General features: G+C 46.3%; 2 pseudogenes across 1 annotated transcript; both read right to left on the reverse strand.

Annotated features, from left to right (window-relative positions):
- Positions 1 to 3,536: 3,536 nt before the first annotated feature.
- On the reverse strand, positions 3,537 to 7,328 carry LOC128583669 (fatty acid-binding protein, heart-like; annotated as a pseudogene).
- Positions 7,329 to 16,676: 9,348 nt separating this feature from the next.
- On the reverse strand, positions 16,677 to 17,162 carry LOC128583668 (40S ribosomal protein S24-like; annotated as a pseudogene). The gene has a single exon (XR_008379517.1). The product of XR_008379517.1 is annotated as a 40S ribosomal protein S24-like (transcript).
- Between the last annotated feature and the right edge of the window lie 7,695 nt (positions 17,163 to 24,857).

A 24,857-nucleotide genomic window follows, 5' to 3' on the forward strand; every position in this document is an offset into this window, starting at 1 on the left:
TTCAAACCTAACCCCGGCCAAAAACCAAAAAAAAAAAAAAAAAAAGAAAGTCTGAGTCATGTGCGTGTGCCCCAGGTGGCCACGTAAAAAAAAGACAGTCTCACTTTATCACCCTTGGTAGAGTGCTGTGGCGTCGCAGCTCACAGCAACCTTCAGCTCTTGGGCTTAGGCGATTCTCTTGTCTCAGCCTCCCGAGTAGCTGGGATTACAGGTGCCTGCCACAATGCCTGGCTATTTTTTTGTTGCAGTTTGGCCGGGGCCAGGGCCAAATCCACCACACTTGGTATATGGGGCCAGTGCCCTACTCACTGAGACACAGGTGCCGCCCGTTTGGTCTCCTTCTACCCAATGGACACAGACACTTGGGCATCCTGTAAATCAGGTTCTTGGTTCACCTGAATCAGAACTAGGGATAATTCTCTGGCCAGTTCCGCTCTTGACACCTACCTGGGAGTAGAATTTTGTCAGCAGGTTATGCAGCCTGAGCCAGGGGACATGCAAGGCAGAATATGGCCCAGACACATGCCTGCCCAGGTCCCTGTACAAGGCAGGGTTCTTCCCTCCAGACTCTCCTTCTGGACAGAGATGCAAGTCTGTCCCGGGCTTCCCAGCCCCCTTGGATGAACAAATCTCCAGAACTTTCCTTTCCAGCAGCCTCCCAGGGCCCACTAGCCCTGGTTCTTGGGCTTTCAGTCCTCAGTCCAGTCTAGGGACAGCCAGGACTAACCTCTATGCTCAGCTTCTCCCAGCCCTGACATGGACCATGCCCTTCAGTGTCACTCTCCTCAGATCCCAGATGTGGTGCCTATGAGATGCACTGTGGAAGTGATGCGGACACCCAAATACTTATTCTCAAGTGGTTATTGCTTCCTAATTAAACAAGACCAGCCTGGGACCTCTTCTTTTTTTTTTTTTTGGGACCTCTTCTATAAAGCTCACATCATTCAGCCTAAAAATATTCCCAAACTCCATATGCTGCTCTAGGTTTAATTGTTCACAAATTCTTCACAGATTTCTCTCTAAATTACTCTCTATTCTTTACCTTACTCCAACCCCCAGCATCTTAGTCTGAGTTTGAAATAGTAAGGGATGGTTTAGGCTGATGTTTTCAGCCCTTTGGCCTTCTACCCTTTCCTCCTTCCTTCCTCCTGTCTTTGCATTTATTTAATTCTGGGCTGTATCTCAGTGCCTAAAACAATGACTGGAATTCAATAAACATTCATTGATTAAATGAAATAGATGCATGCCTACTTCCCAATTAGGTTGTTTATATTTTCTTGTTTGTTTGTTTTTTTTGGTAGAGACAGAGTCTCACCTGATCGCCCTCAGTAGAGTACTGTGGCGTCACAGCTCACGGCAACCTCCAAATCCTTGGGCTTAGGCGATTCTCTTGACTCAGCCTCCCAAGTAGCTGGGACTACAGGCGCCAGCCACAACGCCTGGCTATTTTTTTTTGTTGTTGCAGTTTGGCCGGGGCTGGGTTTGAACCCACCACCCTCGGCATATGGGGCCGGCGCCCTACCCGCTGAGCCACAGGCGCCGCCCTATATTTTCTTATTAATTGATAGAAGCTATATGACTAACAGGTCTGTATCAGTCAGGGCCAAGTCAGGAGATAGAAACCACCTAGTAGGGTGGTGCCTGTGGCTCAGTGAGCAGGGCACCAGCCCCATATACCGAGGGTGGCGGGTTCAAACCCAGCCCCGGCCAAACTGCAACAAAAAAATAGCCGGGCGTTGTGGCGGGCGCCTGTAGTCCCAGCTACTCGGGAGGCTGAGGCAGGAGAATTGCCTAAGCCCAGGAACTGGAGATTGCTGTGAGCTGTGTGACGCCACGGCACTCTACTGAGGGCAATAAAGTGAAACTCTGTCTCTACAAAAAAAAAAAAAAAAGAAAGAAAAAGAAACCACCTAGTAATTAAAACAGAGAAAATTAAATACAAGGAATTATTAACTAATAAAAGATGACTAACTACCAAAAGCAACCCAAGAGGACTGTAAGGCGGGGGATGACAGATTTTTATTCTGTGAAGGGCCAGATAGTATTTCAGGCTTTGAGGGCAACAGGTACAATCAAGGATATTACGTAGGAACTTACATAACATAGAAATCTTGTGGCCACAAGTCTGTATGTGTATAGGTAAATGTTACCTATACAATTTCTTGTACCTTGTATCTGTTCTTGTGTTTTGTAATTCAAAATAAAATGAGTCTATATTTTGGCATATGGTTCTATTAACAAGAAGAATGGGATCCTTTTTTTTGAGACAGAGCCTCAAGCTGTCACCCTGGGTAGAGTGCCATGGCATCACCACTCACAGCAACCTCCAACTCCTGGGCTTAAGTGATTCTCTTGTCTCAGCCTCCCAAGTAGCTGGGACCACAGGGCGCCTGCCACAACGCTCAGCTATTTTTTGGTTGCAGCCATCATTGTTGTTTGGCGGGCCCAGGCTGGATTAGAACCCGCCAGCTCGGGTGAATGTGGCTGGCGCCTTAGCCGTTTGAACCTCAGGTGCTGAACCAGAATGGGATCCATTTTGTTGAGATAACATTTTTCTTAGTTGGAGTTCAAATATAAAAACCATTCTTAGCTCGAGGACAGTGCAGAAGGTGGCAGGCTAGATTTGACCTGCAGGTATAGTTTTCATGCTCTAAGCCCTACCTATGGGGCTGAGGAAGGGTGAAACAGGAAGGAACTGAGATTCAGACTTCTTCAGAGAACCAGACCACACAGCCCATCAGTCACAAAGACATTTTGTTGGCGGGGACGGGCTACAGCTATACCCCTCTCTGCCCTCAAACACACACATACAGACTTGTGGCCACAAAAAAGGACAAACTTGGGCGGCGCCTGTGGCTCAGTCGGTAAGGCGACCGCCCCATATACCGAGGGTGGCGGGTTCAAACCCGGCCCCAGCCAAACTGCAACCAAAAAATAGCCGGGCGTTGTGGCGGGCACCTGTAGTCCCAGCTACTTGGGTGGCTGAGGCAAGAGAATCGCTTAAGCCCATGAGTTGGAGGTTGCTGTGAGCTGTGTGAGGCCACGGCACTCTACTGAGGGCCATAAAGTGAGATTCTGTCTCTACAAAAAAAAAAAAAAAGGACAAACTTGGGGAAGGAAAGTCCCTTCTTTCTGGGGTCACCTCATAACGACCCTCCAGCGCCCTCTACTGGCAGAGACTTACAACAGGTCACTGGCAAACCACATCTGTGACTGTCCACAAAGCTGAGCAAAGTAGTTGCTTGCAGCTCAGAGGCAATGATAATTTGCTAAGCACAGGGACATAAATACAGTGATGCAAATGACTTCCTTCTCAATCTGTTTATTTCCTTTAAAAGTATTTTATTTCCTGAAAAAGTCTTATATGATACAAAACTCAAAATAGAAAAAAAATACACTTTGAAAATGAGTACATAACTGTAAATGTTACCAATACAATTTCTTGTACTTTGTATCTGTTCTTGTGTTTTGTAATTTATATTACATAAAATTTCTTTTACCATAATGTTAAAAAATAAATGCTAAAATTCCTTTATAATACAAAAAACAAGTACCTAAATATAAACAAAAAAAATTTTTTTTGAGACAGAGTCTCACTATGTTGCCCTTGGTAGAGTGCCGTAGCATCACAGCTCACAGCAAACTCCAGCTCCTGGTCTTAAGCAATTCTCTTGCCTCGGCCTCCCAAGTAGCTGGGACTACAGGCATCTGCCACAATGCCCAGCTATTTTTTGTTGCTGTTGTCATAGTTGTTGTAGCTGGCCTGGGCTGGATTCAAACCTGGCCATCTCAGTGTATGTGGCCAGCGCCATAACCACTGTGCTATGAGTGCAGAACCTGGCCAGCCTCCGTGTATGTGGCTGGCACCATAACCACTGTGCTATGGGCGAGGAGCCTAAAAATTTACATTAAAAATTAAAACAAAAGATTTTCTCCCTGGAAATTTGGGCCAAGAACATGGGCGCGTATTATACACAGGAGTGCATGATACATGGCAATATTCGGTACCTGAGTTATGTTCCCCGCCCACTCAGTTCTTTGCCCATACATTTATTGGTATATTTTGTATCTTTCTAGAGCCTTGATATGCATACATATAATGCTTTGTTTTAAACATTTGTTTTAAAAATCTTACAAAATCTGCTTAACACAAATTTTAAATATTTCAGCAATCACATTTTTTTAAGTTTCTACACACATCTTTTTTTAAATTTTAAATTCCTTTTTTTTTTTTTTTTTGGCATTGGCTCTGCTTTATTGACCTCAGAGCACCCTTTGAAGAAAAACAAACCACACATACACAATAAGAACTGGAACTGGATCCAGGCTGGTGGCACCTGACTCCAGAAGAATCCCTCAACCAAGATGCATTTATATAAAATGCAGAGGAAAAAAATGAGGCAATGTGGTTCTGAGTTGAGGGTCAGCCTATTGGCAGCAGTCAGCGAAGGCATGGACAGGTCGTGCTTCTTTCTCGTAAGTGCGAGTGCAAACTACACTACTGTGGGTGAGCGTCAGGATAAGTTTTCCATCACTTAGCTCCTGCACGAGTGTCGTCTCTTGCCTCTTCTGCAGGTGGACAAGTTTGCCTCCATCCAGTGTCACAGTGGATTTGACCTTCCTGTCATCTGCTGTTGTCTCATCAACCTCTACCCCAAGCTTAAAGCTGATCTCTGTGTTCTTGAAGGTGCTGTGTCTGGAGGATGATAGTGTCCCCATTCTTTTGGATGACTGTGGTAGGCTTGGTCATGTTGGCCACCTGCCTCATAGCAAAACTTACCCCAATTGACTTCATGTACTCATTGAAATTCTTGTTATCCACTAGCTTCCAGGTACCCAGGAAGGCATCCACCATGGTGCTGTTGGGCTAGGTTGAGAAAGCAGCTACGAGAGGGCAGGCATGCAAGGACTCTACACTAGCCTACATCTTAAATTTCTATAATCACATCTATTAATTTTCCTTCTCTAATAGCCCCTGGCCAATGTGTTTTACTTAGGAAAGGCATCCATACTCCAAGACTGAATATGATTTTCTTCTAATACTTTTATACTTTATACTTTTTTACATGTACATCTTTAAACCACCTGGGTTTTTATAGTTGAATAGAGTATGAAATTTTATTTTCTTCAAAGTCGGTGGTCATTTAATTGCTTCAATGTTATTTAATCCATCCTTTTCAGCAGATGCAAATTACTTAATATTGGGGCCCCAAGCTCCCAGCCATCAGTAACAACTGCCAAGGATGGCTTCGTCCCACAAGTCCCTCTCCTCCAGGCCTTCGATGCCAGGCCCCTTCTTCTCTCTATGAGACCTTCTTGCTTCTTTGGCCACATCTTCATCGTGGTAGCTCTTCTTTCTGTGTTTGGCCCTCTCTGCACTGAATGGCTCCACCTCTGCCTTTCTCTTGCTGAGGCCCCTGTTCTCTTTGTGGGAATCTCCTTTGTCCTGGTGGTTCTTCTTGGGTTCTAAGTGCTCCACCCTGGCTGCTCCCCCTCCTCTGTTCTCCCTGTACCATGTCATCTGGCCTCTGTCTTGCTGGCCCCCCTGATGGACGCTGATGTGGTACTCCCAGGAGAGGTGATGGGTTTCTTCCCTGCTTTGAGTCCTGAGGGGGCCTGCATTCACTCCTTGCACAGGTGGGCTTGGAAGCCACTGGTGTGTGAAGGAATGGTCATGTATTTTCTGGCAGTGGTTTAGAGATTCCACTCTTTGTCTGGTGTGATGAATTTTAGGCAAGGGAGACACCTGGCTTTTCACTGTTTTCAGCCTTTTGTAGGAAGAAGAAAATTTAGGGAGCCTTGTGAAGGAGCGTCCCTGGTCTAGCATTGGAAGTCTGGGGTCAGTGTGGCCCATTTCTGGGTATGCAAAGTCTTCTGTCACCTTTGTAAAACAAAGCTTTGGTTGTAATCCTCTGGCTTTCTGTTTTCTGATATAATCCTCAAGTTCATGTTGAAAAGAATCATAAGACTCAGAATTTTCCATTATATTCACTATGAATGAATCTCCACTAGAAAAAATGAAGGGAAACTTTCTGTTAAATATATTATTATTTTGTTATGAATGAGTATATTTGTTCTAAAAACAACAGACTTGGCTCGGTGCCCGAAGCTCAGTGAGTAGGGTGCTGGCCACATACATCAAAGCTGGTAGGTTTGAGCCCAGCTTGGGCCTGCCAAACAACAATGACAACTGCTACCAAAAAAAAGCTGGACATTGTGGTGGGTGCCTATAGTCCCAGCTACTTGAGCAGCTAAGGCAAGAGAATCGCTTAAGCCCAAGAGTTGGAGGTTGCTGTGAGCTGTGACGTCGTAGCACTCTACTGAGGGTGACAAGTGAGACTCTGTCTCAAAAAAAAAAAAATCAAAACATTAGACTCAAATTTCTAGGGTAGATTATATTATATCATATAATGTAAATACTATGTAATCATTGATGTCTATAATACATTTTGGTCATAGACTTAGAAACATGAATTATAACGGACTCACCTAAGAAAATGAGTCTTGGATGGCGCCTGTGGCTCAAGGAGTAGGGTGCTGGCCCCATAAACTGGAGGTGGTGGGTTCAAATCTAGTCCTGGCCAAAAACTGCAAAAAAAAAAAAAAAAAAGGAAAAGAAAAAGAAAATGAGTCATAGGGCACCTGTGCTCAGTGGTTAGGGTGCTGGCCACATGCTCTGGGGCTAGTAAGTTTGAACCTGGCCCAGGCCAGCTAAACAACAATGTCAACTGCAATGAAAAATAGCCAGGTGTGACAGGCGCCTGTAGTCCCAGCTACTTGGGAGGCTGAGGCAAGAGAATAGCTTGAGCCCAAGAGTTTGAGATTGCTGTGAGGTATGACATCATAGCACTCTACAGAGGGTGACAAGTGACACTCTATCTCAAAAAAAAAAGAAAGAAGGGTGGCGCCTATGGCTCAAAGGAGTAAGGTGCCAGCCCCATATGCCGGAGATGGTGGGTTCAAACCCAGCCCCAGCCAAAAAAAAAAAAAAAAAAAGAAAGAAAAATGAGTCATAGGCCTGTAATCCTAGATTATAGGATTTGATGACTATAGTATACCTTTGTGGTCCAAGGCTCTGCCCACTGCATGACATATTTTCACTGAGCACATCTGTATAAATTTGAGAACCTGTAAATATTTAATAAATGTTATATTACTCCAATATTAAAGGTGGGTGGATTGGTTAAGATCAGGAGTTTGAGACTACCCTTGAGTAAGAGTGAGACCTTATCTCTATTAAAATTAGAAAAACTAGCTGGGGGCTCAGCACCTATAGTTCAGCGGCTAGGGCACCAGCCACATACACTGGAGCTGGTGGGTTTGAACCCAGCTCGGGCCTGCCAAACAACAATGACAACTACAAACAAAAAAAAATAGCCAGGAGGTTGGGCGGCACCTGTGGCTCAGTCAGTAAGGCGCCGGCCCCATATGCCGAGGGTGGCGGGTTCAAGCCCAGCCCCGGTCAAACTGCAACCAAAAAAAAAAAATAGCCGGGCGTTGTGGCAGGCGCCTGTAGTCCCAGCTACTCGGGAGGCTGAGGCAAGAGAATCGCTTAAGCCCAGGAGTTGGAGGTTGCTGTGAGCTGTGTGAGGCCACGGCACTCTACCGAGGGCCATAAAGTGAGACTCTGTCTCTACAAAAAAAAAAAAAAAAAATAGCCAGGAGGTAGTGCTGGTAGCTCAGTGGGTAGGGTGTCGGTCACACACACCCAGGCTGGCAGTTTCGAACTCAGCTGGGCCTGCTAAACAATGATAACTGCAACAAAAAAAATAGCCGGGCATTGTGGCCAGCGCCTGTTGTCCCAGCTACTTGGGAGGCTGAGGCAAGAGAATTGCTTAAGGCTCGGCACCTGTGGCTCAAGCAGCTAAGGCGCCAGCCACATACACCTGAGCTTGTGGGTTCGAATCCAGCCCGGGCCCACCAAACAATGACGGCTGCAACAAAAAAATAGCCAGGTGTTGTGGTGGGCACCTGTAGTCCCAGCTACTTGGGAGGCAGAGGCAGGAGAATTGCTTGAGCCCAGGAGTTGGAGGTTGCTGTGAGCTATGATGCCACAGCACTCTACCCAGGGTGACAGCTTGAGGCTCTGTCTCAAAAAAAAAAAAAAAAAAATTGCTTAAGCCCAATAGTTGGAGGTTGCTGTGAGCTGTGATGCGATACCACGGCACTCTACCAAGGGAGACATAGTGAGATTCTGTCTCAAAAAAAAAAAGCAAATGCCTGTAGTCCCAGCTACTTGGGAGGTTGAGGCAAGAGAATTGCCTAAGACCACGAGTTGGAGTTTAAAAAAAAAAAAAAACAACAGGCAGCGCCTGTGGCTCAGTGAGTAGGGCGCCGGGCCCCATATGCCGAGGGTGGCGGGTTCAAACCCAGCCCCGGCCAAACTGCAACAAAAAAATAGCCGGGCGTTGTGGCGGGCGCCTGTAGTCCCAGCTACTCGGGAGGCTGAGGCAAGAGAATCGCGTAAGCCCAAGAGTTAGAGGTTGCTGTGAGCCGTGTGACGCCACAGCACTCTACCTGACGGCGGTACAGTGAGACGCTGTCTCTACGAAAAAAAAAAAACCCAACAACACAAAAAAACCCAGAAAAACTGAAAAACTAGGTAGTCATAGTAGTACACATCTATAGTCCCAGCTACTTGGGAAGCTGAGGCAAAAGGATTGCTCAAGACCAAGAATCTGAGATTGCTGTGAGCTATGATGATGCCATGGCACTTTACCTAGGGTGACAGAGTGAGACTCTGTCTCAAAAAAAAGTCTTAAAACTGTGTAAATTTGAGGACCTATTAGTATTTAATATATGTAACAGATATAAATATGTATAAAATTTATCATTCGTTACCCCAGGTTTGAGAGTTATAAATAATTTTAGTCTTTCTTACTTGTTTTGAATTTTTGTCATAAATGCTATTACTTGTATAATAAAAATAAGAAAACAAGTTATTTACAAAGAAACTGAAGTAATTAAACTAAAATCATTAATAAACTCTGCAGAAGGGCGGTGCCTGTGGCTCAAAGGAGTAGGGCGCCAGCCCCATATGCTGGAGGTGGCAGGTTCAAACCCAGCCCCAGCCAAAAACTGCAAAAAATAAAATAAAATAAAATAAACTCTGCAGAAATGGAAATGGCTAGCCCTGTGCTTATATGCCAAGAAAGAAATAGATCAGTTAAACATGTTCTCAGGTCACTCACACTATCCATTTTAAATCTAATAGCTGGGATGAAACTACAGACGGAAACATTTATTGTGTTAAACAGAAACTATTATTCCCTTTTTACAAATGAGGAAACTAAGTCACAAAGAATTTAAGTAACTTACTTAAGTCAGAGCTAAAAAGTGGTGGCAGGATTTGAAGCTGGAGAGATACGGTCCACAGCCTGCTCACTCAGTCATACTCTGTAGCTGGGAATGCTCGGAGGTTTGTACCAACATTTTACAGGTGTTGTGAGGACTGAGAAAGTGATTACAACTGAAGGGCTGAGGATGACTCTGAGTGCGCAGCAGGTGCTCAGTGAAGGGTAGCCAGTAATATTTTCATTAGGATGCAAGAAGGAGGTTCAGTACTATTCAATGTGTTACAGTAGTCTATTCTACAAACTCACCTTCATTTAACTTTATTATTTTAATTGTCTTTCCATTTAGTCGACGTAAATATGTGTTTGTGCTAAAAATAAAAAAACCTATTGCAATAGCAATATACACTGTAAAACCAAATTCTCCGATTCCACCCTCAGAGATAATTATGGAGTTGGTATCTTGGGTATATTACTCCAAACTTGTATCTAAACTATCATTTATTAATTGTGAGGGCAGATTGTACTTTGTGGTTTGCAATTTAGCTTTTTCCATTTATCTCAAGGCACAGTGCATCTACCTCATTTCTTTCTTTTTTTTGACAGAGTTTCACTATGTCTCCCTCAGTAGAGTGCTGTGATGTCACAGCTCACAGCAACCTCCAACTCTTGGGCTTAAGCAATTCTCTTGCCTCAGCCTCCCAAGCAGCTGAGACTATAGGCACCCACCACAACACCCAGCTATTTTTTGTTGCAGTTGTCATTGCCTGGGCCGGGTTCGAACCCACCACCCTTGGTCTATGTGGCTGGCGCTGTAACCACTGTGCTACGGGTGCTGAGCCCATCTACCTCATTTCTAAGAGGGCTGCTTGTGTACATCCATGGACCATGATTCACCCTCCACCCCAATTTAGGTCACTCCTAGCTTTTAGCTCTGGCCGGCCTAGCAGCAATGTCTTGCATATGTAGGCAACATGCCCTGGGCCTGTGGCTAGGTCTCAGCTTCCAGATGCTGTCTCAGTGCCTTTGGGCAGGTCACAGCTCTGGGAAAACATGGATTTGAAGCCAGGTTGTTCACTTACTCATGTGTTGACCAGCATAATTATCTCATTTCCTCAGGCGTCACTGTCCTCGTGTATAGTATACCTTGTGGTTCAAGGCTCTGCCCACTGCATGACACATTTTCTTTTCTTTTCTTTTTTTTTGAGACAAGAATCTCAAGCTGCCATCCTGGGTAGAGTGCCATGGTGTCACAGCTCACGGCAACCTCAAACTCCTGGGCCTAAGCAAGTCTCTTGCCTCAGCTTCCCAGTAGCTGGGACTATAGGCACCTGCCACAACGCCCAGCTAAGTATGACACATTTTCACTGAGGACATCCTGAGTCAGGTGCTGGGCTTGGTATTGGGCAATATGTGAACTTGACATACATGTGCTCTGCTTTGGGGAAGTTATAGCCTTATGTGGTCGACAGACAGCAAACAAAGTCTCATCCCAAATACGCAAAGCAGTCACAAGTGTTAGGGAGAGAAAGGCGGGGGCGGGGTGGGGGGGCCCAGGCTGTTTTACTGGGAAGAAGATGGGAGGGGACCTGAGGAAGTGTGATTGTTCCTGCTTTTTTCTTTCTCCACCACTGGCCATGCTTAAACAGGGCTCAGATATTGGCAGAAAAGGCACCTGCCATAAGACTCACATCTGGCCTATCTGACCTGCTATCCCTCCCTGGAATTTATTTACCCACTGTGCTTACTCCTCCTGACTGCCTGTCATCCCTCACCTGAACCATAATCTGCCCCCGTCCCCCCACCCACTTGCCTTTGAGCCATTGTCTGGGAAACACCTCAAGGATTTGACTGATTGATTTTTGAGACAGAGTCTCAAGCTATCGCACTGGGTGGAGTGCTGTGGCATCATAGCTCACAGCAACCTCTAACTCTTGGTCTCAAACAATCCTCTTGTCTCAGTTTTCTATTTTTAGTAGAGTCAGGGGTCTCAATTTTGCTCAGGCTGGTCTCAAACTTGTGAGCTCAAGCTATCCACCCACTGCAGCCTCCCAGAGTGCTAGGATTACTGGCGTGAGCCACCACGCCTGGCCTGGAGGGTTTGATTTAAAATGCATATGATTATGTCCCCTCCAGCCAGACGCGTCCCCATTCCCCAGTGATTAGGATATACTCTTAATGTTTAGCCTCTACCTGTTCCACCTTCCCCATGATTAGCATACACTCTTCATGTCTAGCCTTCACCTGTTCTTTGGTCACCGAGAACTATGCATGACTGCTGCCTCCAGTTTCCCAGGCTCCTCCCAGCCAGCCACAGAACCTGTGCTCAGGCTGTCCTTGGCCTTCCCTAGCCCCAGCCCTTACCCAGGCAACTTGTCATTCCCCCACCCACCTCTTCAGCCTTAAGGTATGTCCCCTTGGCTTTGTTTTCTCAGCTGGGATGCTCTATGTTAAACGAAGATGCCTACATTATATAGTAAAAGCAAAATTTGCAACAAATGTCCAGCTAAGACCAGGTTCTCTCTGGGCTTTGCATTAGGCCAGACCAGTCTGCTCTTCCCACCTGAGAATCTTTAGAAGTCTGGGGAGCTCACCCTACCTTTCTAGGGTTCCCTGGCTCAGACCAGAACATGGGAAACAGCCTCTGCTTCCCACCTCACAGGCAGCTCCAGGAGCAAGTCCTGCCAAAGGCTCTACTTTTAAAATGCGTCCACAATCTGACTCTGACCACTTCTCTCTATCCGACTGCCCCTGCCAGACTGTCACTGTCACATCCCTGCTGATCAGGGCCACTACCTACTTACTGGTCTCAGCTCCCGCTCACTGAGTCAGTTTTTAAACCAGCAGCTATAGGGCCAGGCGCGGTGGCTCACTCCTATAATCCCAGCACTCTGGGAGGCCAAGGCAGGTGGATCATCTGAGCTCACAGATTCGAGACCAGCCTGAGCCAGAGCAAGGTCTGTCTCTAAAAATAGTTGGGCGTTGTGGCGAGTGCCTGTAGTCCCAGCTACTCGGGAGGCTGAGGCAAGAGAACTGCTTGAGCCCAGGAGTTTGAGGTTGCTGTGAGCTGTGACACCATGACACTCTACCAAGGGTGACAAAGTGAGACGCTGTCTCAAAAAACAAAACAAGAGTGGCACCTGTAGCTCAAAGGAGTAGGGTGCCCGCCCTATATGCTGGAGGTGGCGGGTTCAAACCCAGCCCTGGCCAAAAACTGCAAAAAAACAAAACAAAACAAAAACCCAGTAGCTACAGTAATCCTCTTAATGTGATGTAATCCTGACTGATGTCACTTGTCTGCTCAAAACTATCAGAGGGTTCCTCCCTTACAAGGAAGCCCAGAAGCCCACAGGGCCTGCAAGGCCTGACACTACCAGTTGCTCACTGTCCCGGGGCCTCTGGTTTCCTCCAATAACCTTCCTCTTGCTCATTCCCAGCCCCATTTCTTTCCCCACTGGAAGGGAATAGGCAGACTCACCCCAACCCCAGGACCTCCCAAGTCTCTAAGCTGCTCACCTCTGTATCCATATGGAAAGACTCCTTGTCTCCCTGGTCTTAGTTGGAATGTCACTGTCTCAGAATTTTGACACATGGGACATTCTCTGCCCCTTCCTGCTTTACTTTTCTCCATGTGTCACCTCAGCAAACAAAGTGCTTTCAGATGTTAAGATGCTGGTTCTCACTGTTTCTGCTGAACCGCCCAGTGGCACTGATGCTGCCCATACTCATACCACACTTTGAGTAGCAAGGACCTAAAAACAATTTTCTTTTCTATTTTTATTTTTTTGAGACAAAGTCTCACTTTGTCACCCTTGGTAGAGTGCATGGTGTCATAGCTCACAGCAACCTCAAACTCTTGGGCTCAAGCGATTCTCTTGTCTCAGCCTCTTACAGGTGCCCGCCACAAAGCCTGGCTATTTTTTTTTAGAGATGAGGTCTTGCTCTGGCTCAGGGTGGTCTTGAACCTGTGAGCTCAGGCAACCCACCTGCCTCTGCCTCCCAAGTGCTGGGATTACAGGCATGAGCCATGGCACCTGGCAAAGCAATTTAATTCTTAAAAATTTGGTTTGTTCAAGCTGGACACAGTGGATCGTGCCTGTATTCCTAGCACTCTGGGAGGCCGAGACAGGTGGATATCTTGAGCTCAGGAGTTCTGAGATCAGCCTGAGCCAGAGAGCCGTCTCTAAAAATAGCCAAACTGGCTCAGACGCCCATAGCTCAGTGGTTAGGGCGCCGGCCACATACACCAGGGCTGGTGGGTTGGAACACGGACTGGGCCTGCTAAACAACAATGACAACTACAACAAAAAAGTAGCTGGGCATTGTGGCGGGCCCTGTAGTCCCAGCTACTGGGAGGCTGAGGCAAGAGAATTGCTTAAGCTCAAGAGTTTGAGGTTGCTATGAGCTGTGACACCAGGGCACTCTATTGGGCTTGACATAAAGTAGATGCTTAATAAATATTTGCTGAATAAATAAATAAATGAAGAAAGGCCAGGACCGGGCGGTGCCTGTGGCTCAAAGGGGTAGGGCGCAGGCCCCATATGCCGGAGGTGGCGGGTTCAAACCCAGCCCTGGCCAAAAACTGCAAAAAAAAAAAAAAAAAGAAAGGCCAGGACCTCTCCCAACATGTTTCGGTCCACTAGGAACCTGAGATCCAGCAAATTCTACCTGCCTTAGCTCTGATCCCCCCCCCAAACCCCCAGCCTCCTCTTGTTTGCATCTCAGCCATCTTCCTTAACAGCTAGCACTCCAAATGCCACCAAATACTCCAGCAAAAGAGAAACACATTTGATTCACTTCTTACCTGGAATCACCACAATACATTAGTGAGAGAAAAATCCCACCAACAGTTGGAACCCTCACCTCCTCAAGTCTATAAGTCTTTGTGTAAGTAGAAGTCCTATGGGCCCCACAGTGCAGAAGTCCACTTGGCTACAATCTCAGAAGGAAGTAAGGAGCCCTAGCCCAGGGTGGAAGTTTTACTCTGAGGTTCAGGAGAAGAATCTGTTCTTCCTAGCTACTCCTTGCCCAGGAGCAGGGAAGCAGGAAGCCACACCCCTTCCTTTGTCTCCGCCTCTTGCTTTTTTTTTTGTAGAGACAGAGTCTCACTGTACCGCCCTCGGGTAGAGTGCCGTGGCGTCACACGGCTCACAGCAACCTCTAACTCTTGGGCTTACGCGATTCTCCTGCCTCAGCCTCCCGAGCAGCTGGGACTACAGGCGCCCGCCACAACGCCCGGCTATTTTTTTGTTGTAGTTTGGCTGGGGCTTGGTTTGAACCCGCCACCCTCGGCATATGGGGCCGGCGCCCTACTCACTGAGCCACAGGTGCAGCCTCGCCTCTTGGTTTTAATTCTCCTTATCCTACCTGTCCCGAATCTCAAAAGAAACCAATCCAATCACATACCCTAAAGTGATTCAGGAGCTCCCAAGTTCATCATCTTAGAACACAATCTATAACCTAATCAGTGTCATTAAATCCTGTTTAAAGAGTCTGTGTTTAAAACACTTCCTAGAGCACCTATTTTTTCTGTTTTTTTTTTTTTTTCTTTTTTTAAAGGGACAGGGTCAGGCTGGGGGTAGTGGCTCATGCCTTAATCCTAGCACACTGGGAGGCTGAGGTGTGTGGATTGCTTGAGCTTACAAGTTTGAGATCAGCCTGAGTCAGAGCGAGATCCCTGTCTCTAATAATAAACAAATAAATATAGCCAGTCGTTGTGGAGGGCACCTGTAGCCCCAGCTACTTGGGAGGCTGAGGCAAGAGAATCATCTAAGCCCAAGAGCTGGAGCTGTAACACCATAGCACTCTACCAAGGATGACAAAGTGAGACTCTGTCTCTAAAAAATAAATAAATAGGGTGGTGCCTGTGGCTCAGTGGGTAGGGCGCTGGCCCCATATACAGAGGGTGGCAGGTTCAAACCCGCCCCAGCCAAACCGCAACAACAACAACAACAAAATAGCTGGGCATTGTGGCAGGTGCCTGTAGTCCCAGCTACTTGGGAGGCTGAGGCAAGAGAATCGCCTAAGCCCAGGAGTTGGAGGTTGCTGTGAGCTGAGATGTCACAGCATTCTACAGAGGGTGACAAAGTGAGACCCTGTCTCTAGAAATAAATAAATAAAAATAGCTGGGCATTGTGGTGGGTGCCTGTAGTACCAGCTACTCGGGAGGCTGAGGCAAGAGAATCACCTAAGCCCAAGAGCTGGAGGCTGCTGTGAGCTGTGACACTACAGCACTCTAATGAGGGTGACAAAGTGAGACTCTGTCTCTAAAAAAAATAAAAATAAAAATAAAATAAAATAAATAAATAAATAAATTAAAAAATATCTGGGAATTGTGGGTGGGGCCTGTAGTCCCAGCTACTTGGGAGGCTGAGGCAAGAGAATCTCTTGAGCTATACAGATGCAGCACAGATTATTTATCTCTTTACAGGCATTCTGATTGTCACCAGTCCAAAGCCGTTTTTTTCAAATTTGTGCATGTTTATGGGGTCCATGAGAAATTTTGTAATATGTATATAACGCACAGTGATCAAGTCGGGGTATTTAGGGTGTCTATCACACTAGTACAGTGCATTTTTGTCAAGTATAGTCATCATATTGGGCTATCAAACATTGAATTTAATCCTTTTATGCTACTATGTTTTTGTACCCTTTCACCTACTTCTCTTCATCCTTCCCCCTCCCCTAATTACCCTTCCCAACTTTTATTATCTATTTTTCCACTCTTTACCTCCATATGTGCAAAATTTTCAGCTCCACATATGGGTGTGAAAATACAATATTTGTTCTTTTAGTGCCTGGTTTATTTCACTCAATATAATGACCTCCATTTCCATCCATGTTGTTGCAAATGACTTTATTTTATTTTTCTTATTTATGAATTATTATTATTATTATTTTGAGACAGAGTCTCACTTTGTCGCCCTTGGTAGAGTGCCATGGCATCACAGCTCACAGCAACCTCCAGCTCTTGGGCTTAGGCGATTCTCTTGCCTCAGCCTCCTAAGCAGCTGGGATTACAGGTGCCTGCTACAACACCTGGCTATTTTTTGTTGTTGTTGTTGCAATTTGGCCAGGGCTGGATTTGAACCCGCCACCCTCGGTATATGGGGCTGGTGCCCTACTCACTGAGCCACAGGCGCCGCCCTTACTTACTTATTTATTTATTTTGCAGTTTTTGGCCAGGGCTGTGTTTGAACCTGCCATGTCGGGTATATGGGGCCAGGGCCCTACTCCTTGAGCCACAGGCACTGCCCTGACTTGATTTTATTTTTTACAGCTGAATAGTATTCCATTGTGTATATACACCACATTTTCTTTTTTTTTTTTTACATGAAAAGTCTTTATTAATCCTCTTGTGAAAAATCTATATAATGGCTGCAGATAACATCACTGTAGAGTCTTTAGCCCTTCGCCTTTTTGCCAGCACCAACAATAGCCTTTGCAGTCCCCCTGACTTTCTTTCGTCTGTTCTTGCGCTCCTTTTGCTGCTTTCTTGATGTCTTTTTCTTCTCACACAGGCCATGCCTTGCAAGTCTATGTTTGGGTTCATTTTTCTTTGCATAATCCAAAGAAAATCATGTAAATCATGCCGAAGCCCGTTGTCTTCCCACCACCAAAGTGAGTTCTGAATCCAAATACGAAGATGACATCAGGTGTGGTCTTGTACATTTTGGCTAGTTTTTCTCTAATTTCTGTCTTTGGTACTGTTGCCTTCCCAGGGTGAAGGACATCAATGACCATTTGTTTCCTCTGAAGTAGTCGGTTAGTCATGAACTTCCTGGTCCGGATAGTTACTGTGTCGTTCATGATGGCGGGCGATCCTCCGGCAGCCAGGGAGGAAGAGGAACGCATTTTCTTTATCTATTCATCCACTGATGGACATTTATGCTGATTACATATCTTTGCTATTGTGAATAGTACTGTAGTAAACATGTAAGTACAGGTATCCCTTTGATATATTGATTTCTTTTCCTTTAGGATTGCTGGATCAATGGGAATTCTGTTTTTAGTTTAAGAAATCTCATTGTTGTACCCTGAATCAATCCCCAAAAATGAAAAAGAAAGAAATCTCCTTACTGTTTTCCATAGTGTTTGTATTAGTTTACATTCCTACCAAAAGAGTTCCCTTTTCTCTACATCCTCTGTAACATCTGTTTTTTTGTCTTTTTAATAATAGCCATTCTGACTGGGGTAAGATAGTATCTCATTGTGGTTTTGATTTGCATTTATCTGATGATTAGTGATAATGAGAATTTTTTCATGTACTTATTGGCCATTTATACTTTTTTTGAAAAATATCTATTCTGGGTGGTGCCTATGGCTCAGTGGGTAGGGTTCCAGTCCCATAGACTGAGGTGGCCGGTTCAAACCTGGCCTGGCCAAACTGGAACAAAAAATAGCTGAGCGTTGTGGTGGGCGCCTATGGTCCCAGCTACTCGGGATGCTGAGGCAGGAGAATCGCCTAAGCCCAAGAGTTAGAGGTTGCTTTGAGCTGTGACACAGCTCTCTGCCAAGGGCGACAAAGTGAGACTTTGTCTCAAAAAAAAATATACATGTATGTATCTATTCAGGGGGTGCCTGTTGCTCAGTGGTTAGGGCGCTGGCCTGTTGCTCAGTGGTTAGGGCTGGTGGGTTTGAACCTGGCCTGGGCCTGCTAAACAAACAAACAAAAAAATAGCCAGGCATTGTGGCAGGTGCCTGTGGTCCCGGATACTAGCAAGGCTGAGGTAAGAGAATTGCTTGAGTCCTAGAGTTTGAGGTTGCTGTGAGCTCTGATGCCATCAAACTCTACTGAGAGTGACAAAGTGAAACTCTGTATCAATTATAAAAAAAGAAGAAAAGAAAAATGTCCATTTTTTTTTCCTTTTTTTTTGCAGTTTGTGGCCGGGGACGGGTTTGAACCCACCACCTCTGGTATATGGAGCCAGTGCCCTACTCTTTGAGCCACAAGTGCCACCCAAGATAAATGTCTATTCATGTCCTTTGAGGGGCCGTTTTAAGCACCATCGCGAATATTTTTAAAGGGGGATAGGATGTGGCTCTGTTGCCCTGTCTAAAGGGCCATGGCATCAGCCTAGCTCACGGCAACCTCAAAGTCCCGGGCTCAAGTGATCCTCCTGCCTCAGCTTCCTGAGTAGCTGAGACTACTGGCTTGTGCCTGCACACCTGGCTAATTTTTTCTACTTTTAGTAGGGCCAGGGTCTCACTTTTGCTCAGGCTGGTCTTGAACTCCTGAGCTCGAGGGGACCTCCCTCCTTGGCCTCCCATTGTTGTTTGGCAGGCCCGAAACGGGTTCAAACCTGCCAGCTCTGGTATATGTGGCTGTTGCTCTAGCGGCTGAACTACAGGCGCCGAGCCTTGATGGACATTCTTAATTTTAATGTCGTCAAGCTTATCCATCAAACTTATTTAGTTAGTGCTTTTTAAATCATATTTAAGTGCTAATTTTTTCCTAATCCTAGCCCAGGGTTTCTCCATCTCAGCATTTTTGACATTTTGGATCAGATAATTCTTTGTTGTGAGGCTGTCCTGTGCCTCTATCCACTAGATATCAGTAACATCCCTCTTCCCCTGCTTATGACAACCAAAAAATGTCTCCAGACATTGCCAAATGTTCCCAAGAGGCAATATTATCCCGGTTTGAGAACCACGGCCATTGATCATAAAGATATTCTCATATGGGGTGGCGCCTGTGGCTCAGTCGGTAAGGCGCCGGCTCCATATACCGAGGGTGGTGGGTTCAAACCCAGCCCCAGCCAAACTGCAACCAAAAAATAGCCGGGCGTTGTGGCGGGCGCCTGTAGTCCCAGCTACTCGGGAGACTGAGGCAAGAGAATCTCTTAAGCCCAGGAGTCGGAGGTTGCTGTGAGTTGTGTGAGGCCACGGCACTGTACCGAGGGCCGTAAAGTGAGACTGTCTCTACAAAAAAAAAAAGATATTCTCATATGATGCTTTCATATGAGAATAAAAACTTCATAGATATGATTCAACTGGATTTTTTTTTGTTTTTTTGAGACAGAGTCTCAAGCTATCACCTTGGGTAGGGTGCCATGGCATCACAGCTCACAGCAACCTCCAACTCCTGGGCTTAAGCAATTCTCTTGCCTCAGCCTTCTGAGTAGCTGGGACTACAGGCGCCCGCCACAGCTCCTGGCTATTTTTTGGTTGTAGTTGTCATCGTTTGGCAGGCCTGAGCCAGATTTGAACCGCCAGCTCTGGTGCATGTGGCTGGCGCCTTAGACGCTTGAGCTACAGGTGCCACCCAGGTTTTTTTTTTTTGAGATAGAGTCTTACTATGTCACCTTCCGTAGAGTGCTATGGGGTCACAGCTCACAGCAACCTCAGACTCTGGGACTTAAGTGATTCTCTTGCCTCAGCCTTCTAAGCAGCTGGAACTACAGGCACCTACCACAATACCTGGCTACTTTTTGTTGTTGTTGCAGTTGTCGTTGTTGTTTAGTAGGCCCAGGCCAGTTTGAGCCTTCTAGCCTTGGTGAATGTGGCCAGCGCCCTAACCACTGAGCTACAGGTGCCAAGCCTGGAATTGCTTTTTTGTGCAAGCTGTGAGGTAGGTGTTGTTTCAGGAAGACCCTAAATTGGAAGGGAGCTAAGAGACTGGAGAATGACTCAGACAAGTCCAGCTTGACGAGTTCAGCTTAACAAGTCATATATGTCTGTTGGAGGTTATTATACAAGGGCACTTGTTCCTGGGTGGCTGATGAACTTCTTCCATAGGCGCTTTCATGCATGCAAAATCAACATCGGCCCACCCTGTGGGTGTTAGCTTAAATTCCTTTCCAGTGAGTCACTAGAGCTTTTACGTTGTATCATTGCTTGTTCACAGTGAAACAAGTGAGCAAAACCTTCATCATGCACTGTCATATAATCCATGATATTATAATTCTCCACTAGGCAGGGATTTTAATATCACAATTAGTTAAAAGGCACTAAAGGACAGCAAATGTAGTTCTAAAGCAGTGAGGGCTTGGCTAAGCTGGCCACTTTAAGGCAGGAAAGTACTGAGGCCTCATAATAGTCTTAAAAAAAAAAAAAAAAACAGAAGTGCTGAAGTACCCAAGAGAGTGCTAGGCACTTCCCCAACCCTCCCCCACAACCTCTAATATTATCTTGTTACTTGCTTTGTCTACATTTTTTTTTCTGAGACAGGGTCTCATTTTTGTCACCGGGACCAGAATGTGGTGGAGTCAAAAAGCTCATACAGATCTTAAATTCCTGGACTCAGGTGAGCCTCCTGCCTCAGCCTCCTGAGTAGCTTAGATAGGAGGTGTGCACCACCATACCCAGCCAGTTTTTGTATTTTTTTTTTTTTTTTTTTTGTAGAGACAGAGTCTCACTGTACCGCCCTCTGGTAGAGTGCCGTGGCGTCACACGGCTCACAGCAACCTCTACTCTTGGGCTTACGTGATTCTCCTGCCTCAGCCTCCCGAGCAGCTGGGACCACCGGCGCCCGCCACCATGCCCGGCTATTTTTTTGTTGCAGTTTGGCCGGGGCTGGGTTTGAACCCGCCACCCTTGGCATATGGGGCCGGCGCCCTACTCACTGAGCCACAGGTGCTGCCCCAGTTTTTGTATTTTTTGCTGTTGCTCAGGCAGGTCTTGAATTCCTGGCCTCAAGCAATCATCCTGCCTAGGCCTCCCAAAGTTCCAGAATTACTTAACAGGTTTTTTTGAGTAAGTATATTTTGTTTGTTTGAGACAGAGTCTCACTTCGTTACTCTGGGTAGAGTGCTGTGGCATCATAGCTTATAGCAACCTCAAATTCTTGGGCTCAAACGATCCTCTTGCCTCAGCCTCCAAAGTAGCTGGGACTACAGTTGCCTGCTACAATGCTTGGCTAATTTTTAGAGATGGGATCTCGCTCTTGCTCAGGCTGGTCTTGAACTCTGGAATTCAAGCAATCCACCCTCCTTGGCCTCTCAGAGTGCTAGGATTATAGGCATGAACCACTGCACTGGCCACTTTGAATAAATATATTTTAACTTGCTCTCAGATTAGCAGACACCCTTATCTTATCTCAAGCATTCCTTTCTACTAGCTCCAAGTCTTTAGACCAGTGTTTTTCAACCTTTTTTTTTTTTCAATCTCAAGGCACACTTGAATCTATAGTTAAGCTACTGCAGCATACTTCACTTATGTTGGAAAAAAAAAAAAGAGGGGCGGCGTCTGTGCCTCAGTGGGTAGGGCGCCGGCCCCATATACTGAGGGTGGTGGGTTCAAACCTGACCCCCGCCAAACTGCAACAACAACAACAACAACAAAAATAGACAGGAGTTGTGATAGGTGCCTGTAGTCCCAGCTACTTGGGAGGCTGAGGCAAGACAATCACCTAAGCCCAGGAGTTGGAGGTTCCTGTGAGCTGTGTGACGCCATGGCACTGTACCGAGGGTGACAAAGTGAGACTGTCTCTACAAAAAAAAAAAAAAAAGTAAAAAAGAACATCAGGGCCAAGTGAGGTGGCTCACTCCTGTAATCCTAGCACTCTGGGAGGCCAAGTCAGGTGGATTGCTTGAACTCATGAGTTCAAGACCAGCCTGAGTAAGAATGAGACCCCCATCTCTACTAAAACTACAAACATTGAGGCAAGAGGAGGATCACTTGAGCCCAGGAGTTGGAGGTTGCTGTGAGCTATGGCACCACAGCACTTTGCCCAGGGCAATAGCTTGAGACCCTGTCTCAAAAAAAAAAAGCGTGTGAGTTTCCCCCCTTCCCCACACACCAAGCAAGCAATCAATTCTTTATCAGACGCCAGCTGGGTGCCCTCTAATTCTGACACCATCCTCTTGGAGATGTGTCAGATCCCACAGTGTGTGCGTGCAGTCCTGTCCCCAAGTCCCCAAGACTTCAGGTGCCAATGGAAAGTCCCAGGCTGCTTTACTGTGCTTCTGATGCCCAGCTATACATTGAGGCTCCCACGGCCGCCTCTTCATGTTCACTGAAGCCCAGGGAAACACTTACAGTATTTATGTTTACTGGCTCACTGTAAGGGATACTAAGAAGGATAGAGATGGAGACGCATAGAATGAGGTGTGGGGGAGGCGGCCTGGGGCGTTCATGCTCTCCCTGGGCACATGTTTAGCTATCTGGACTCCAGTCCATACTTTATCCTTTTGGGCTTTTATGGAGGTTTTATTACATAGCCAGGATTGATTAAACGACTGGGCACTGGAGATTCTCTTAACCTTTAGTCCCTCTTCCTCTCTGGAGTGAGGGTAGGGCTGAATGTCCCAACTCTTTAATCCTTTGTTGGTCTTTCTAGTGACCAGCCCCATCTTGAAGCTACCTAGTGGTTGCCAACTCATTAGCATATAAAAGACTTGTGTAACTTTCGAAAGTCCGAAGATTTTAGAAGTTGTATGCAGGCCAGTCATGGTGGCTCATGCCCATAATCCTAGAATCTGGGAGGCCGAGGCAGGTGGATTGCTCGAGCTGAGGAGTTTGAGACCAATTTGAGCAAGAGTGAGACCTTGTCTCTAAGAAAAATAGCCAGGCGTTGTGGTAGGCACTTATAGTCCCAGCTACTCGGGAGGCTGAAGCAAGAGGATCGTTTGAGCCCAAGAGTTTGAGGTTGCTGTGAGCTATGGATGCGACAGTACTCTACTAAGGGAGACAAAGGGAGACTCTGCCTCAATTAAAAAAAAAACTAAAACAAAAAACAATGGCTCGGGCAGCACCTGTGGCTCAGTGGGTACGGTGCTGGCTACATGCACCACAGCTGGCGGTTTTGAGCCCAGCCCAGGCCAGCTAAACAACAACGGCAACTGCAACAACAAAAGAATAGCCAGGCATTGTAGGGGGTGCCTGTAGTCCCAGCTACTAGGGAGGCTGAGGCAGAAGAACTGCTTGAGCCCAGAAGTTTGAGGTTGCTGTGAGCTGTGACACTAAGGCACTCTACCGAGAGTGACATAGTGAGACTATCTCAAACAAAACAAAACAAACAAACAAAAAAACAACAAAAAACAGTGGCTCACACCTATAATCCTAGCACTCTGGGAGGCCGAGGCAGGCAGACTACTTAAGCTCAGGAGTTGGAGACCAGCCTGAGCAAGAGTGAGACCCCATCTCAAAAAATAGCCAGGCATTGTGGTGGGAGCCTGTAGCCTGTAGTCCTAGCTACTCGGGAGGCCTAGGCAAGAGAATTGCCAGAGCCCAAGAGTTTGAGGTTGGTGTGAGCACTCTACCCAGGGCAACAAAGTGAGATTCTGTCTCAAAAAAAAAAAAAAAGGCTGGGCGTGGTGGCTCACACCTATAATCCTAGCACTCTGGAAGGCCGAATTGGGTGGATTGCTTGAGCTCATGAATTTGAGACCAGCCTGAGCAAAAGTGAGACCCTGTCTCTACTAAAAATAGAAAAACTGAGGCAAGAGGATTCCTTGAGCCCAAGAGTTGGAGGTTACTGTGAGCTATAGCGTCAAGGCACTCTACCCTGGGTGACAGCTTCAGACTCTGTGTCGAAAAAAAAAAAAAAAGTTGTATGCCAGAAATGAGAAATGAGGAAGATGACCAAATGTACCATTCACATTATTACAGATACCCTATTTTTCCCAACATCACTTATCAAAGTCTGTTTTCCTCACTGCTCTGAATTACTGTCTATCTTTTCAAATAAATGTCCACCTGTTTGTGGGTTGCTTCTGCTTTCTGTATTCTGTCTACCTTTGAATCAAACCCCCATTTTTTTTTTTAAAAGACATAGTTTCATTGTGTCGCCCTCGGTAGAGTGCCGTGATGTCACAGCTAACAGCAACCTCAAACTCTTGGACTTAGGCAATTCTCTTGCCTCAGCCTCCTGAGTAGCTGGGACTACAGGAATCCGCCACAAGGCCTGGCTATTTTTTTGTTGCAGTTTGGCTGGGGCTGGGTTTGAACCTGCCATCCTCGGCATATGGGGCCGGTGCCCTACTCACTGAGCCACAGGCACTGCCCACTCTGTCTTAATTACCATAGAACAGTCTCTTCTGCCAGTGCCAGAGATGCTGGTGGTTCATGCCAGGCTATAGAGACTTTCCTGCTGAATACTTGGGATGGCAGAGTGGGAAAGAGCCCCGCCAACAGTAAAGAGACCCCTGACATCAAGCCCTCGAGGAAGTGGAGCATCGATGATCAATGACATTTCTCTACAGGATTACACTGCAGTGAAGAAGTTTGCCAAGTAACTACCACATCAGTGCTGGGTGGTGAGCTGCCAAGGCCTTCCTCAAAGTCAGAGAGCAGTGTGGGGTGGTGGTGTACCTCACTAACTCAGAAAGTGTGGCCGCAACAACCCCAACAAGCTCAGGACTGCGTGCATCACCCACCTACTCACAGGGGTGGGCCCCTGGGAGGACTCACTATACATTCCGCAAGCCTAGTGAGACAGCAGGGGTGGACATTCGCCCTGTGCCCTGTGAATCAGGTCATCTGGCTGCTGTATGAGGCTGCCTTCCCAAATTATTATAACTTTATGAGAAGTCTTTTGCTAGAGCAAGTCTTCTCCCTATCTTTCCCTTTCTTTCTTTTTTTCTTATTATTAAATCATAGCTGTGTACATTAGTGCAATCAAGG

This window comes from Nycticebus coucang, chromosome 4 (assembly GCF_027406575.1).
Source record: "Nycticebus coucang isolate mNycCou1 chromosome 4, mNycCou1.pri, whole genome shotgun sequence".
Lineage (NCBI taxonomy): Eukaryota > Metazoa > Chordata > Mammalia > Primates > Lorisidae > Nycticebus > Nycticebus coucang.